The following is a 17,713-nucleotide window of genomic DNA, read 5'->3' as shown; positions in this document are numbered from 1 at the left end:
TTTGCTCAGGGGGCTAAGAAGTCTAATCTGCTGTTCCACTCTGCCTTACCAAATTAAGCACTGTAACTCTACGATTCAGTTTGTGCTTTCTGCCTACCCCTCCTTTACCACATCACAATGCACAGATCTCCCAAACATTTTTTTCCACCTGCTATGTTGCTTCCTCACCTTTAAAAGAGCTCTCCACCTAAGTTCTCCACACCTGTTTCTCCAAATCAGCAATCGGATGTCTTGAAATGCTACTGTGTAATTGCATGTAAAGTAGGAAACAAGAAACTGGTGTCAGTATTAGGACTACGTAAAACACTGGACAAAGAATGGATGCAGTGATTGCGATGGTGAATAATCTTAAACACAGAATGTGGAAAACTTCTAAGCTGAAAAAAAATAAAGAAGAAAAAACGTAAGGAAAGTCCTCATCCTGATGGTTACCATGAGGCATTAATTCCATAATTTAGAAGCAACATTCTGTAATTCCCTTTGAGCTTCGTATTTCAGGCTGCAGGGAATACTGAACAAGCGGGTGCTAGGAAAATATAGAGCACGCATTAGAATACATTGACAGAGAAGCATCTCCCTTAATCCATAATCAACTCATTACCTCTCAGTTCATTAGACTTAATCAAAACAATCTCCAACAAGTAGTGAATGCTTGCTACTCAAGGCCATGAGTCACTCACTAAATATTACAGTCATGCAGCAGAAACAGTGGCATTCTTCCTTCTATATTTCACTGAAGATAGGCTTTAAATTTTACTAAAGCATTTGTGTTGTACATTTGAAAAAAGTTAGGGAAAGGCTCGGTTACATACAAAAAAGCGTGCTCTAACACCAGCATATACTTCTTGTCAGTGTTAACATTTCAGAAGAGCTAATGATGCAAAAATGCCTCTAGCTTCATTTCGATCAAAAAAATGTTATTTGGATATCCAGTACCAAACAACAGACCAAAGCACATTTCTTTGTATAAGGGCCAGTAAAGGACAAGTAGCAGCAACGTGTATTTTGAGAAATGGGTGCTTTTATAGCAATGGCTTGAGTACAGCTGGGACTGCAAATACCGTTACTGTCATAATGAGAGTGCACTGTCAGCACAGCATTTGCTTTAAGGATTTAGTCTCTTGTTGCTTTTTGTCAGTAAGATAAAATATTCATCACCACTACTCCAGGCACTGTGCTTTTGTTTTCATGCCTTGCCTGTTACACAAGTCAACATTTAAAAACTAATTTACATTGTTTTGACATCAAGGTCAGGATTTGCTTTTCCCCTTTACTCCACGTAGCAGGTTGTTGCATAAAGGAACCAGAAACATTTCATAGAAATATTTTGAATATCACCTTTTATCTGTTCCTTCTTTCTTCCAAGAAGCAGCTAACTGAATGTGAAAACCTGGAAGTACATTTTTTATTACAAAATCTCTGACTAACAGATGGTTAACTTTGTATTTTGTGAATGTACACAGAGCATTCTAAAAGTAATGCCTCCCGTTTATTTCTATGCAAACTACAACAAATATAAAGAGCACAACAGCACTATTTGACAAAACAAATTCTCTGTAAAGTATCCCATTCAAGATTAACTTTAAAAGCCAATGCATTCAGAAATGATACTATATTATAATCTATTTGGCATTTATACTGTTTGATCAAACACATGGGTGCAGGAAGAACTATTAAAATACTAATAAAATGGTATAAGCTGCCCTGTGAAATGACACATGGCAGAATTTGACTTGATATTTATTGTTCATCATTTTTAAATGCTGTGGAAGGAATGCTATATAAATGTTTCAGTTACACGATCTCATACAGGGTGGGCTATACAAACTGAAGATTCTTTTCTTTTTAAAGCAGGGTCAAACAATTTTCACACACTGAGAAGTGATTTCTTTGGCTTCTATACGTATGCAAGTATGTGCCTCCATACATGTACAAGTTCAGACAAATGCAATGAACAGCATACTGCTATTCATACAGCATACAGATATTTCTCACTTAAATATTTAATGAATGACTAAAGCCTTCCCCTGAATGGAGAGGTGGTTATTTCCCTACTCATGGCCTTTTCACCTTGCCTGCCCTCATCAACCTTCCTCTCTCAAACACTGATCAGCATGCTGTTTTATCATCAATTTTGCATCTCAGTCATATCTGGCTTTGCATGTGTCTTCATTGGTCTCAAACTGCCTTGAATAAGGATGAAAAGTATGGCAAAAGCATATCTGCCAACAGAATGGTCAGCCTTGTGAAGAGAACTTAAAACGTGACAGAAGGGAAAAGAGTCAAAGGAAGAAGTGGTGGGTACAGGCTCATGGAGCTGAGAGACCCTGTGATAAGCAGAAGAGGGCTAAAGCGTGACCAACCTTGAGCATGTGCACATAAATAAGAGTACCACAGGTACAGTGCTTCTACCTGTTCTGGGAAATCATCATGACTAGGTGCCTCTGAAGTGTGTGTAAAATAATGTGTGCAGCCTGGGAAGCAAACAGGAAGAATTAAAGATCTGTGTGTAGTTGCAGAGCTATTCCTCATTGGAATTACAGGGAGGATTGGGATAGCTCATGCAACTGGAGTGCCACCATGACTGCATACAAGCCCTTCAAAGAGGACAACCTAGGATGAGGAGAGGGATCTGCCTGGCATGTTCAGGAGCAGGGGAATGCATGGTGCTCTGCCTAGGGATGGCAAGAAAACAGACAAGAGCTTAGGGTTCAGGGCTGGCAGGCCAGCCACTGTAGGCAACACTGTTGAAGTTTCTACTACAGACAGAAGTACATAAGGCTTTCTTCAGACAACTCAAATATGCACTCCCCTCTTGAAGGAATTTTAACCACTCAAATATCTACTAGAGGAGAAATACAGTAGAGTACAAGCAACCAAGAGGCTTCTAAAGCATGCTGATGTCTTCCTCACATAAGTAACTGAAGAGCCAATGAGAGAAGGTACTCTTCTGGGCCTCACTTCTGTGAGCAAGGAAGAACTAGTTGGGGTTGTGAATACTCACTGACTATAAGATGGTGGAGCTCAAATCCTGTGAGAAGAGGCAACAAGACGAACAGCAGGATCACAACTGTGCTTCAGAAGAGCAGACTTTGGCTTGTTCGGGGCACTGCTTCAAAGAATCCTACTGGCAGCAGTCCTCAGGAAGGCCCAAAATTGGTCACTTTATAAGTATCACCTCCTCCAAGCTCAGAAATGGCCTATGCTGGAAATAAGTGAGGTGAATATGCTTGTAACAGATGACATTGTGAAAACAGAGTTAGTGAAAAAGGCTTTGCTTCAGTCTTTACAGCTAAGAATCACCCTTAGGAATCCCAGGCCCTGGAAGTAAGAGAGAGAGTATGGGGAAAGGAAGACTTCCCCTTGGTCAAGGATGATCAAGTCAGAGACTGTCTAGGCAAACATGGCAGAAACCATGTGAGCCAATAAGATACGCTCACAAGTGCCGAGAAAGCCGGCAGTGTGTGGTTCCGCAGTTGCTTCTATCTTCTTTCAAGGGTCATGGAAAACAGGAGAGGTGCCAAAGACTGGAGGAAAGCCAGTGCCATTCCAGACTTCAAAAAGGCAAGAAGACCCAGAAAACTCCAGGGCAGTCAGCCTCACCCCCATCATTTGGAAGGTGATTGAATGACTTATCCTGGATGCCATCTCCAAGCAAGTGGAAGAAAAGATAGTTACCAGGAGTAGTCAGCATGGATATACCAAGGAGAAATCACGCTTGACCAATCTGGCAGCCTTCTCTGATGTCATCACCAGCTGCACAGAGAAAGGGAGAGCAGTGGATGCTGCGTAACTTGACTTCATCAAGTCTTTTGACAGTCTCCAATATCATCCTCATCAGTAAGCTTAAGAAGAGTGGGATAGATGAGCGGACAATGAACTTTACCGAGAACTGGCTGACTGGCAGAGCTTAGAGGGTAGTGAGCAGTGGTGAAAAATCTACTAGGAGGCCAGTACCTAGCAGTGGTCCCCAGTGGTCAGTTCTGGGCCTGGTCTTGTTCAATGTTTTCATCAACAACACATCTGAAAGGACAGAGCCCACCCTCAGTGAATCCACTGATGACGCAAAGCTGGGAGAAGTGGCTGACACACCTGAACGCTGTGCTACCATTCCACAAGACCTGGGAAGGCTGGAGAGTTGGGCAGAGAGGAATTCTATGAGATTCAGCAAATACAAGTGTGGAGTTCTACACATGGGGAGGAATAACCACACGTATCAGTACAGGACAAGAGATGACCTGCTAGAAAGGAGCTCCACAGAGAAGGATCTGGGTGTCCCAGTGGACAAACAGTTGACTGTGAGACAGCAGTATGCCCCTATAGCTAAGAGAGCTGATGGTATCCTGAAGTGCACTATAAATAGTGTGGCCAGCAGGTTGAGGGAGGTGATCCTCCCCATATCCTCTCCCTTGATAAGGCCGTATCTGGAGTACTGTGCCTGTAGTTCTGGGCTCCTCAGCTCAAAAAAGACAGGGAACTACTGGAGAGAGTCCAGCAGAGAATTACAGAGATGTTTATGGACCTGGAGCATCTGCCTTACGAGGAAAGGCTGAAAGATCTGGAGATCTGCCCAGAGAAGACTGAGAGTGAATCTCATCACTGTTCTAAATATCTAAAATGTAGGAGTCAAATGAATGGGTACAAGTTCTTTTCAGTGATGTGCAGTGACAGGACAAGGGGCAATGGGCAAAAACTGCAACACAGGTAGTTCCATAACAAATATGAAGAAGAAATTAATTTATTGTGATAGTGAATGCACACTGGAGCAGGCTGTCCAGACACTGTAGAGTCCCCTTCTCTGGAGATATTCAAGTCTCACCTGGACGCATACCTATGCAATTTACTGTAAGGAACCTGCTTTGTCAAGGGACTTGATGATATCTAGAGGTCCCTTCCAACTCCCACAGTTCTGTGATTTTGAGATTCTGTTTGTATCAGCTGCAGAATAAAGATGAGAGAAAATATTGGCCTTCAACTGAATGGCACAGCAGACAGTGGTAATTGAAATGGCCAAGTTAACTAATTCCATCTGCTTTAGTCTTTACTGCTAAGACTTGCCCACCAGAATCCCAAGCTTTCACGACTGAAGGGGAAAGCATGAAACATGGAAAACTTACTCTTTGTAAAGAAATAACCAGCTAGGGAATGCTTGAATGTATTGGACATACTCATGCCTATAGGACCTGACAGCACAAATGCCAAGCAAGATGGTTGATGTCACTGTTAGGCCACCCTTGAAAAATCTTTCAATCAGGAGGCACTCCTGAGTACTGGAAGAAAGTAGATGTCACTCCTACCTTCAAGAGGGGCCAGATGGAGAATCAGAGACACTATAGGGCAATCAGCCTCACCTAGATTCCATAAATGTGATGGAGCAAATAATCTTGGAAGCTATTGGAACACATGAAAAAGGAGATTATGAACAGATTGCAAGGATTTAAGAAGAGAGAAATCCGCCTGACAAGGAGAGAGAGGTGAAAACTCTTCATATTGACTTTAACAATCCTTCTGACAGGGATGCCCACAGTAGCCTCATAGACAAACTGACTAAACTGAAACTAGACTAAGTAGATGGTGAAGTGACCTGAAAACTGTTTCAATTGCTGAGCTCAGAGGGTAGTGATCAAATGGCAAAAAGCGCAACTTGAATGTAGTCACTTGTAATGACCAGTACGTTTTGATATCTCCATTAATGACCTTGGATGATGAGGCAGAGTACTCACCCATTTTGCAGACAAAATGAAATCAGGAGTAGCTGCTGAGGCATCAGCTACACACAGAGAGGCCTGGGCATGATGGAGAAATGGGCTGACAGTAACTTCTTGAAGTTCAAGAAATGGGAAATGTGAAGTCCTGCCCCTGGGAAAGAATAACCCCACATCCCTATGCAAGTAGGGCACCAAGCAGCTAGAAAGCATAAGAGGAAATGGAGGTCCTGGTGGAATACAAGCTGGCCAAGACCCCTGCAGCATCCTCAGCTGTGTTAGGCAGATTGTTGCCAGCAGTTTGAGAGAGGTGAGATACTGGTGAGATCAATTTGCAGTGACATTCACTTATACTGGGGAGGCCAGAATTGAGACTTGGACGTCCTGGAGCAAGACCACCAAAGGGTCATGAAACGATTAAGAGTTAAGAACATCCAACATATAAGGAAAGGCTAAGAGTTGTAGTTGTTCAGCTTGAAGAATGTTCAGGTTGACCTCATCTGTGTATAAGTACACAGTGAGGGGCAGTAAAGATGATGGAGCCAGACTCTTTCAGTTGTGTCTAGTGAAAGGACAAGAGGCACAAACAGAAATATAGGAAATTGTATTTTCCTTAAGCCTAAGAGCTGGCGCTGTGAGGGCTGCCAAGAGAGGTTGGGAATACTCAAAATCACCTGGATACAATCTCCAGCTGATCCATCTTTGAGCAGTGGGGGCCAAAGTAAATAAGCTACAAAGGTCCCTTCCCATCTCAGGTATTCTGTGATTTTATGAATACTCTTTTTTAAACATCTGTTGTGAGTAACAAAGTTCTGGAGGTTTACACTTATGCTATGGAGGCAAAAGGAAATCATAAGGCATTTTACTAATTAATGTTTTAAAATTTTCCACATGAAATGAAACACACTTTGACAGGGCATAGGTTACTGTATCATAATTTAAAGTCATTTACATGAAACATAGATTAGGGTGAACATAAAATGTTTTCTCTCAAGTCCAAGGAGACTTGATTGAGTGAATCCATCCTGCAGTGCTCCGCCATTTTCAGTCAGAAACATATTGGAAACTGACACTGCTGCCTACTACCAAAGCAATTCCCACAACTTACTGTGACATTATTTATAATTTACAATGTACACAATTATTTTAGTAGTAAAACTTACACATGTAACTGACCTTACATTTGGTGCCGTTAGAATTAACACAATGTTAAACATTCAGAAGATCCACTTTTACTTTAGTACTTATTATATTCTGGTAGAACCTGGAGTTCCTCCCAGGCATAGTGGAAGCATAAGGAGACAACAGCACCTGCCCCAGAGGCTTAGAGAATACAGAACAGATGGGATTCAATACAGAAATTTAAAAAAGAAAATGAGACAACCAGCATATGGAAACAATAAAATAGACACTGCTTAGCAAAATGCAGTCTTCTAATTCAGTGGATTAGCTTCTGAGTTTGTCCTCATTGAATATTTTCGCATTATCTGATACTTTTCCATGACAACAGAACATTCATAAAAGCTGCATTAGACTACCTTGGGCAACACTTATGCCTGCATTCAAATTCCCATGCTAAAGTAACTGTTCCACATGTGTTCAAGTAGATGAAGCAACACACCAAGACAAATACAGTAAAGTCAATAGGAGACTGTGACTTGGACTCAGAATTGAGAAGAGGTCAACTACATCAATACAGATCCAAGTCTTTCAAACTTAGTTCCCCATTTCATGCTAAAGCATCACTATACAGTAAAGACAGTACTTGTCTCACATTTCTTTCCAAGTTTTTGTTTCAAGCTTTCTAAGCAAAAACAATCTTACCACACATTTGTACTCCTCCATGTACAATAGGGGTCTGAACTCTGCCTGTTGATTTCCTACTCTTATGTCATAAAAAGCACTTCATAAGGAATAAAATGGAATGGTAGCATCAGAAGCAGCTAAAGCACTCTTTAGCAAACTTTCTGAAGTAGAGGCATCAGTGCAAAAAGGAGTTTTCAAACAAAACTAGATTTCAAAATTCATGAAGACATTTACATTACAGTAGATGTTGCCAGATTTACACTCAAAGCATTCGAGGCAAAAAAAAAACAAAAAAACAAACCCACACAAACAAAAATTAGCACAGAATAAGATTACTATGAGCTTCTAAAGGGTATACCAGAAGGGAGATACATTTATTTCACAGAGGGTAATTTCCATGTAACAAAATCTGAGTTTTTCAAATTTTTCTATTTATTGAAAATAAACTTCAATGTCTAGAACTTCATAAACTTACTCAGAACAGGTAAGAAGTAGAACTTTGAACTTTTTTTGTTGGTGGTTTATCAGAATTACATAAGGCAGGGGGACAGCCTTTACAGACCTAGATGAGATGCCCTCATCTAATTGATAAAGATAAGCCCCTTGTGTAGTACTGGAACAGAATAGCTACAGAAGGCTTTCCCAGAATAAGATGGGGCTATGATGAGAGGCTGCATCAGGCAACCCAACAGCAACAGAAAAAATGATAATAAAATAGGAAGTGTCACGGCAAAGTTCAGTCTAAGATGGACATTGTTTGCATACCCAGAATGCACATTTTCTTTAATAGCTTCATTAACTTAGTAGAGGTAAAAAGGAATTTTTCTTGTCTGAACACCCTCATCACATTTTTTTCCCCACACTATGCAATTAGCTGAAACAATTCAATTTATAAGATGAACAAATTAAATTAACTTGAATATGACATGCATCCATAGCTATTTGTCTCTATTAGGCAGATTATGAGTTATCTAGAGCTACGACATTTGCCAGAGCTGTATAGTGAATGTATTACTGCCATGAAATCTTTAAGAAATCAGAGACTTGGTCTGTCTAGCTACCTTTAAGTATGAGATCCTTACCATTTTCTCAGTAGCATAAAATAACATTTTGTGCACCTCCACTCACTTTGAGAGTCCTAAAAAAAGAGTTTATTTATTGTTCCTATGAAGCTATTTGCACCCTTCAACTGCACAGTAGTTGACAGAGGCAGAATGGAATCACAGAATCACAGAATGATTTGGGATGAAAAGGATCTTAGAGATCACCTAGTTCCAACTCCCTTCCATGGGCAGGATTGCCACCAATTAGATCACGCTGGCCAGGGCCCCATGCAACCCAGCCTTGAACATCTCTAGGGATGGGGCATCTACAATTTCTCTGGACAACTTGTTCCAGTGCCTCAATACTTGTTAAGTAAATAATGTATTCTTAACACTGAATTCTAATCTAAATCTTCCCTCTCCCAGTTTAAAACTTCATACTATCACTATCAGCCCATGTAAAAAGTCAGATGCCCTACTGTTTATAAACTCCCTTTTATACTGAAAGGCTGCTGTATGGTCCCTCTGGAGTCTTCTCCTCTCTAGACTGAACAACCCCAACTCTCTTTGCCTTCCTAAAAAGAGGTGTTCCAGCCATCTAATCATCTTCGTGGTCTTCCTCTGAACCTGCTTCAAGAACTCCACATCCTTCTTGTGCAGAGGGCCCCTAGGGCCTACAACTTCAATGCAGTACTCCAGGTGGGGCCTCACAAGGGCAAAGCTGTGCTTGCCAGAGTCTGTTGTCTCTCAGAATAAACTTGTGCATGATTCACAGAAGTACAGAAACTCTGGCATCAGGGGACTAAAACTACCATGAACATAAGTCAGTGGGAATACAAAGCATAAACAGAGGTTGGGATGGGGAGCAGGAAGATATTCTGAAGCCTCTGGGAGACACCTGACATTGGACAGATGCATCACTGGGATTCTTCTGAAGCAGCCCACTCACCTTAGTGCTCCATTTTGCTGAATGTAACCTTCTTTCAGAAATGATCATACCTATCTGACAGAAAAAGACCCCAGGGATTTTCAATCCACTCTTCTATGAGAGCACTCCTGTGACTCTGATGGAGACATCATGCACACTTTGTCTCAGGTATTCACTTCAGTTTCTGTATTATATGTCTGGATGCACATTTCCAAAATGCTTTCTAAATTTTTTATCCAGAAATGCTAGGTTTGCACTGACTCAAGTCATGACTGGGTGTAAGTCCCAAGAAGACTAAAACATACTTAGGCATAAAGATAACATGATGCAAAATGATAAGCCCTTCACTCCTCCAAATTTTGTCTGAAAGAGCAGGGAGTTTTATAATTCATTTTAAAAAGGGAATAGAATTGCACAACAGTTCAGGCTGAAAGAGACCTCAAAAGATCAGGAAGCCCATCTTTTTGTGGGAAAAGGGACACTAGATGACATCTACTGTCTCTAGCTGAGCATCTTGAAAATCAGCGAAGGGGATTCCACCATGCCTCTGGAGAGGTTATTCTAGTGACCGATAGTTCTCTCTGTAAAACACTGCTTTTCTACATCAGCACAAAACCTCTCCCAGTGCAAATGGTACTTACTGCCCCTTGTCTTCTCTATGTAGCTCCTTGCAAAGACAGCGCCCTTGTCTTCTTTTAGGAGCTCTTTTTAACTACTGTGATGTGGTCCCTCTTAGGCCTTCCCCAGAGTGAAAAGACCTAGCCTGTTCAGTCTTTCCTCATAGGAGAGGTTTTCAAACCCTTTGATCATCTTTGTAGCACTTTGTTGGATAGGAGAAAGAGACACAAACTCTTCGGAAAGTACTTCTGCCATTTGTGGAGCTGGAAGCAATTACTAGCGACTCCAAGCAGACAGGATCTGTCAGATTCCAGCCCATAAGGAAAAGGAGAAGCTAGAGTTGAGGAATGATCTCTTCTACTTGCCCCAACACATCTCGTCTTGGAGAAGAGAAGGCTCAGGGGAGACTTGTGTCCTTTCAGTATCTAAAGGGGGCTATAAAAAAGAAGGGGACAGACTCTTTAGCAGGGTCTGTGGTGACAGGACAAGAGGAAATGGTTTCAAATTCAAATGGGGGAGATTCAGATTAGATACAATGAACAAGATTTTCATTGCACAGTGAGGATAGTGAAGCACTGGAACAGGTTGCACAGAGAGGTGGTAGATGTCTTATATTTGAGACATTCAAGGTCAGGCTGGACCAGGTTTCAAGCAACCTGATCTGGCTTTAGATTTCTGCTTGTTGCAGGGGAGTTGGACTAGATGACCTTTCCAGGTCCCCTCCAACTTAACAGTTCTGTGACTCTACAACAAGAACAAACTTCTTTCTAAATTTCAGCATTGCCCTATAATGTAAGCGAACCCCCAGGTACTAAGCAAGTGAAATATCAAACATTTAAACTGTTTGTATGCTACCAAATTATTTTTACCTTGAGGCCTGCATGCTCACATGCACGTACTACCTAAATCTTGTAAACATTTAAAAAACAAACAAACAACTGCTTTTAGACTCTTCTGTCTCCAGAACTTCTGCTTTGTTCATCCCAATAAAACTACCCACATGGACAGGGACATGTATTTTAGCACAATACAGATGAGACTGCAGTTTCTAGAGCTGCAAGATGAAGTGACCTTTAAACAGTGAGGAGTCTAACGCGGCTGCAGAGCTCCATTAAGGCTTGGTGCCACAAACGGAACACTCGGAATAATGACAAAATGCTAATATCTTCTGCATAATGCAGTGAGCATTCTCTGTCCTACACTACATAGGCAGAATTAAGGAATCCTGTCTACCAGACCTGTTTTTAAATGAGATGACTCTCCAGATCTTACCCTGTATACAAGTTTATATTTTCACAATTAATACACATCTCTATCTGCATATCCCACTGTCATTCTGTATTACGTAGTATTTACTAAGGAACATGTATATTTGCAGCTTTCAGGTGCGGTAAACTAGAAATTATGCAACAATGTGAATTAAAAAAATAAATATGTAAATTAGTAATGTAACTAGCAAAGTATCACTCATGTATTTATATTAAAATGCCATCCAACTTCATGTTATAATCTTCTATTCTGAACTCCTCTTAGATCGATGCCTGTACTTACATTAACCTTCCTAAAAAAGTTAAGAGGATAAAGCCAGAGGTTCTGGGTGGAAGCGTTGATGCTTTTGATTGCTAAAATAGCAGGAGACATTTGGACTTTTTCCTCAAACAGGTAATAAAATAGACCTTTCACAGTTTGGGGTTATAGTTATACATCCCTCACACTCTTGATCTTGAGGATGAAAATGAACTAAAATAGTCCAGGGTTTCCATGTAATTCCAATCCTCAGCATCCTGCTTTCTCCTGCCCTTACCTGCCATTGCTGCATGCTGCAGATAAACCCTTTAATTCAAATACATACTTTTTCATTTATCTGTGCAATTATTTCAGCCAACTGCTGAGCAATGCTGATAGCATTTTTTAAAACCTTGTTTTGTACACATCTATATTTGGATATTATATGAAAACAATACAGGACTTCAGGTAATGCTCAGAGGTTATTTACTTGGGTTATTTACCTACTAATTAATTTTGCAGATATTGTACTGGCCTAGCAAATGAACAACTCATGCGCCCCAAGAGAAAGTACTGCTCTGTTCAGAGCACATTCAGCTTCCACCAAATTTCTCACCATTATTCTACTGCAACTACTAGCAGCAACACAAACATCGGGATAAAATAAAGCTATGGAGTTCATCTTAAAGCATCATTGCTACTGACAGGGTTTTGTTTCTGAGCGGTTGTTTTCATGCTGAAAAAGGACATCCTGTTACTCACAAAGCATACCTATTCTGCAAGTGCTACAAAAAATAAATCCCTCTGCCAGATCACAAAACACTTTGGTCTGGAAGAGAACTTAAAGACCACCTAGTTCCAACCCCTCTGCCACTGGAAGGGATACCATCCACTAAATCAGGCTGCCCAACGCTCCATCCAGCCCTGCCCTGAACTTCTCTGGGGATGGTGCATCCACAACTTCTCTGAGCAACTTGTTTTAGTGCCTCATCACCCTCTGAGGAAATAGCCTTTTCCTAATGCCTAATCTAAGTCTACTCTCTTTTAGTTTAAAACCATTACTCCTTGTCCTACATGCCTCTGTATTCTCACCCCATCTTTCTTACAAATCAAACTTATCCCACATCTGAATTACACTGGATATCTGTGCAGAACTGTAACTCCAAAACTGAACGTGAAAACTGTGTACTACAGGATCATACTACTGCCTGCCTTGATGACCTTGCCAACAATAAGATGCACTAGATCTGTGAAAAGAGACATGTGGAAACTCCATTACCAATGGAAAAGAAAAAACTGACCAAGACCTTGGTGACCTGGGTATACAGAGCTGAGGAATTTGGTTTTCTAAGTTTGCAGCTTCTTCATTTTACCTTTATCTAGCAGCAGCTAAACAGTTTATTTTGCAGCTAAGAAAATACACGTGATTATTTCACTTTCAGCAGTGGAAGACTGTCCTAATTTTTTTGTGGTCAGAGACTCCAACATGGAAAACTGGATACTCACACATGTAGGAACAGTTCCATACCTTTTTTTTTTGTGTTTGTTTGTTTTGTTTTAGACTATGCTTACTGAGTACCAAAGAATGTATGCTGCAGCTGGGCTAACTCATCAGGTCACACAGGTTTTCTCAATAAAGACCTACTTTCCTCTGCTATCACAGTGACAGTATTGATTAAAAGCATTTTTATAGCACAATGCTTATGTTTTTAACAGTTCTGTGATATTTGTATCGAGCCATGCAGTAGAACACCCCAGATTTACCTACCTCTATTTTACTTATTTGTAAGGGGAAATAATACAAAAGATGGTAATAATACAAGAAGGATGGTGATAGATATCCAAAAGGCTATCTATAGGAAAAACTCACCAACATGGATGCCTTCAATCCAGCTGGAAAATGCTGAGGCTGGCTATCCAATCTCCACGAAGGAGCAATCTCAAAGAGGTGCTGCCTTAGTGGTGGTCAGCCCTTAAATGAAGTCTAGGAGAGGTGGAATCAAGCTCTACTCCTTCTGGGAGCACAACTGAATTACCCTCACCTGTGCTCCAACAGCTGACCCGACACTTGCCTCAGCTGATTAATCAGAGGTTCAGGCTGCGATTGCCAGTTTCCCATACACTTATTCTATAGCGTTACTTCCAAACAAAACGTCATTATTTTATTGTTTTCACACTAATAAACCACCTCTACTGTTGACACAATAATTTTGGAGGAAATGCGCACAAAAGTAACTTTTGTTCTCTCTCCTCCTGAAATAATTCAATAAATATTTCATAAAATACAAATTCATATTCCATTTACTTTCTTGCACAGTAAGGAGTAAACACAGATACTGTCGTCTAAAAATGTGAATAAAATTGGCAGATAAGTAGGTAACACCTACTCAAAAGGACGTTTGAAAGGAAAACATACCATCTAAGCCAGCTTCCCACCTGAAGGATAAAGGACATGATAGCACCCAACATGAAAGGAGAGGGACACTCATCTCTGCTCAAAGGAGGAGATACCTTTCCCTTACTCCCCCAGTCCTCCCAAGAAACAGATACAAGGCTCTGGGGCTGGAGACAAGAGTGTCTGGATACCAGTCAGAGCCCAGGAAGCAGCAAGTACACGGATCAGGGCCAACTGAGGAATCATATTAGAACTAGTGCCACCAAAAAAGGGCTACTGTGCTACTGTGCTAGCTATTGTGGACTCCTTGCTGGGAAGCACTGAGGACCTCTATCTGTCAGGCAGATAACGTCTCCAGAGAGGTATGCTGTCTTCCAGGGGCACATGTCAGAGACATTAAGAAGTCTTTAGTGCAACTGTTAAAAACAACTACTACCCACTTGTCATTCAAGTAGGGTCACAGGAGGCTGCAACAAGGAAATTACAGAACATTAAAAGGGACTTTGCAACCCTTGGAAAGACAAAGGAGGATCAGGAGTGCAATTAGTGCCCTCTCAACCAGTGGCTGGGAGCCAGAAAGAAGCAGGAGAATAGGTCAGGTAAATTACTGGATGAGGGGATGGTGTCAGGATCACGGTTTTGGGTACTATAATCTTGGGCAGGTCTTTGAGAGAGCAGGTATGTGGGCATCAGATGGAATGTGACTGAGCAGATGGGGCTAAGTGTTCTGAGGTGCAAGGTGGCTGGATTGATTACCAGAAATTTAAACTAGATTCAGTGGGGGAAAGGGATGGAGTTCTTTGAGAAAGAGGAGGGCCAGGGAATGTTGTCATTTTAGGAAACTGTGGGGAAAAACCTCTCAATCATTCAAAAGGATTTTTGTGAGGACTTCTCAGAGGAGTCAACAGCCCTGCTGTAACCTTTTAGCATCCCTCTAGGGATGTCTGCACCCTCTGTTTTTCTAACATGCCTGTATACCAATCCACATAGCACAGGAAATAAACAGGAAGAACTAGAGATGTGTGTGTGGTCACAGGGTCGTGATCTCACAGCAACCATGGAGACAAGGTGGGACAAATCACATGACAGGGATGCTGTTATGGATGGCTATATCTGCCATAGGAATGGTGAAGCGATGCAATGGAACGGCTGGAAGTAGCCACATGATCTCAGGCAGTGATTCTTATGGGGGGCTTTAATCAGTTTGATATTGGATAAGCAACACAGCCATGCACGCACAGTCTAGGCAGTTCCTGCAACGAAATGAAGATAGCTTTCTGACACAGGCAGTGAAGGAGCTGATGAGGAGGTGCCTTACTTGACCTTGCTCTTATTAACCAGGAAAGGTCAGGGATGTGAAGCCTGGGGCAGCTTGGGATGAAATGATGGAGCTCAGGATTTTGTGTGGAAGAAGCAAAGCAAGTAATAAGATTGCTACCCCGGACTTCAGGAGAGCTGACTCTATCCTCTTCAAAGACCCACTTGGAGGTATCCCATGGGACAGGGCATTAGAAAAAAAGGGGGTCCAGGAGAGCTGTTTGATGCTTAAACATCATTTCTTCTGAGCTCAAGATCAGTGCATCCATAAGAGTAAGAAACAGGGGAAAGGTGGCAAGAAGCATGCATGGATAAACAGAGAACTCACAGATAAACTAGAAGGAAAGAAGAGAGTTCAGGAAATGTAGAAGAAGGGCCTGTTCACCTGGAAAGAATATAGGAATGTTGCCAGGTCCTGTAGGGATGCAGTGAGGAAGGCTAAGGCCGTATTGGAGAATTAAACCATGCAAATGAGGTAAAGGAGAACAAGTTTGTTGTGTTTGGTTTTGGTTTTTTTTTGGTTTTGAAAATGTGGGTCCCCTACTAAACGAACTGACTGCCCTGGTAACAGGGAATGCTGAAATGAAGATTCTGAATGCCTTCTTGACTTCAGTCTTTAATGCTAAGACTACCCCTGAGGATTCCCAAACCCCAGAGTTAAAAGAGAGAGAGTCTAGGTAAAAGAAGACATCCTGTTGGTTGAGGATGATCTGCTTAGAAAGCATCTAGCCCAAAAATCAATGCACAAAAATCCATACCCCCGATGGTGTGCTCCCACAGGTCCTGAGGAAAGCTGCCAAAGGTGACTGCTGAACCACTCCCTGTCATCTTTGAAAGGTCTTAGCTTTGGAAAGGTGCCTGAAGACTGGAGGACAGCTAGTGTCACTCCGGTCTTCAAAAAGGGCAAGAATAAGGATCCAGGAAACTACATGCCAATCAGACTCACCTCTGACCCTGGAAAGGTGATGGAACAACTTGTTCTGGATACTCTCTCCAAACAAATGGAAGAGAAGGAGGTGATCAGGAGTAGTCAACATGGATTCACCAGGGGAAATCATGTTTGACCAGCCTGGCAGCCGACTATGATGTCATAACTGGCTGTGTAGTTGGAGGGAGAACAGTGGATGTTGTCTACCTAGACTTTAGCAAGGCATCTGACATCGTCACCCACAAGATCCTTGTTATGAAACTTACAAAGTGCAGGACAGATGAGTGGATGGTAAGGTAGAATGAGAACTGACAGCGCTCAGAGCTGTCAGCAGCAGTGTCTGGTTGGAGGCCTGTAACTAGCGCTGTTCCGCAGGAGTTGGTACTGGGTCCAGTCCTGTTCAACACCTTCATCAACTACCTGAATGAAGGGATATAGTCCAGCTGCAGCAAGTTTGCAGATGATACAAATCTGGGAAGAATGGCTGACACACCTGAAGGCTGTGCTGCTGTTCAGCAGGACCTGCACAGGGTGGATTGCTGGGCAGTGGGGAACCTGGTAAGGCTTAACAAGAGTAAGTGTAGAGTCTTGCACTTGGGGAGGAAATAACTGCATGCATCAGAACAGGTTAGGGGATGAACTGCTGGAGAGGAGCTATGCAGAGAGGGACCTAAGTATTCTGGTACACAACAGGTTGGCCGTGAGCCAGTAGTGTGTCCCTGCAGCCAAGAAGACCAATAGCATCCTGGGGTGCATTAAAAAGCACGGTCAGCAGGTTGGGGGAGGTGATTCTCTCCCTCTACTCTGTCCTAATGAGGGTGCGTTTAGAACACTGTGTCCAATTCTGGGCATTCCAGTTAAAAAAAAAAGACAGGGATCTCCTAGAACAAGTCCAGTAGAGGGCTGCAGAGATTATTAAAAGCCTGGAGTATCTCCATGATGAGGAAAGGCTGAGTAAACTGGGTCTATTCAGCCTGGGCAAAAGAGACTGAGGGGGGATTAGTATTTATAAACATTAAAGAGAGGTGGGAGGCAAATACATGAGGCCAGGCTCTTTGGTGGTGCCAAGTGATAGGACAAAGTGTAATGGCCTAAAACTTGAATACAGGATGTTCCATATAAACATGTGGAAGAACTTCTTTATGCTAGTTGTGATGGAGCATTGGAACGGGTCTCCCAGAGAGGCTGTGGAGTCTCCTTCTCTGGAGATATTCTAGACCCACTGGCACCTAGCCAAGCAACCTACTGTAGGATACCTGCTTTAGCGGGGGGTTGGACTTTATGCACTCTTGAGGTCTCTTTCAACTTCTGCAATTTTGTGTAATCTGATTTGTAGCACATAATTCTTTTTGTATTTTGCACCTTAAACAACCTCATTTTATTTAATGCATTCAGCATTAAACAAAGCTGTACCAACACAGAATCATTACACTTAAACTCAGAATGAGCAGCTGCTCTCCAGTTTGT

General features: G+C 41.9%; 1 protein-coding gene across 7 annotated transcripts in view; it reads right to left on the bottom strand.

Moving 5' to 3' along the window:
- KCNG2 (potassium voltage-gated channel modifier subfamily G member 2) overlaps positions 1–17,713 on the bottom strand; it is a 69,254-nt gene that overhangs the window by 28,157 nt on the left and 23,384 nt on the right. For 2 of the 7 annotated variants that reach the window (XM_072330331.1, XM_072330330.1), the window contains exon 2: positions 169–242. The exons of the other annotated variants lie outside the window; for them this stretch is intronic. The gene's annotated coding sequence lies outside the window, so the exon portion shown is untranslated. The remainder of the gene's footprint in view (positions 1–168; positions 243–17,713) is intronic. 7 annotated transcript variants of the gene reach the window in all.

This window comes from Excalfactoria chinensis, chromosome 2, assembly GCF_039878825.1.
Source record: "Excalfactoria chinensis isolate bCotChi1 chromosome 2, bCotChi1.hap2, whole genome shotgun sequence".
NCBI classification, from domain to species: Eukaryota; Metazoa; Chordata; class Aves; order Galliformes; family Phasianidae; genus Excalfactoria; species Excalfactoria chinensis.
The sequence above is the reverse complement of the archived record's forward strand: the minus strand, read 5'-3'. Positions and strand labels throughout refer to the sequence as shown.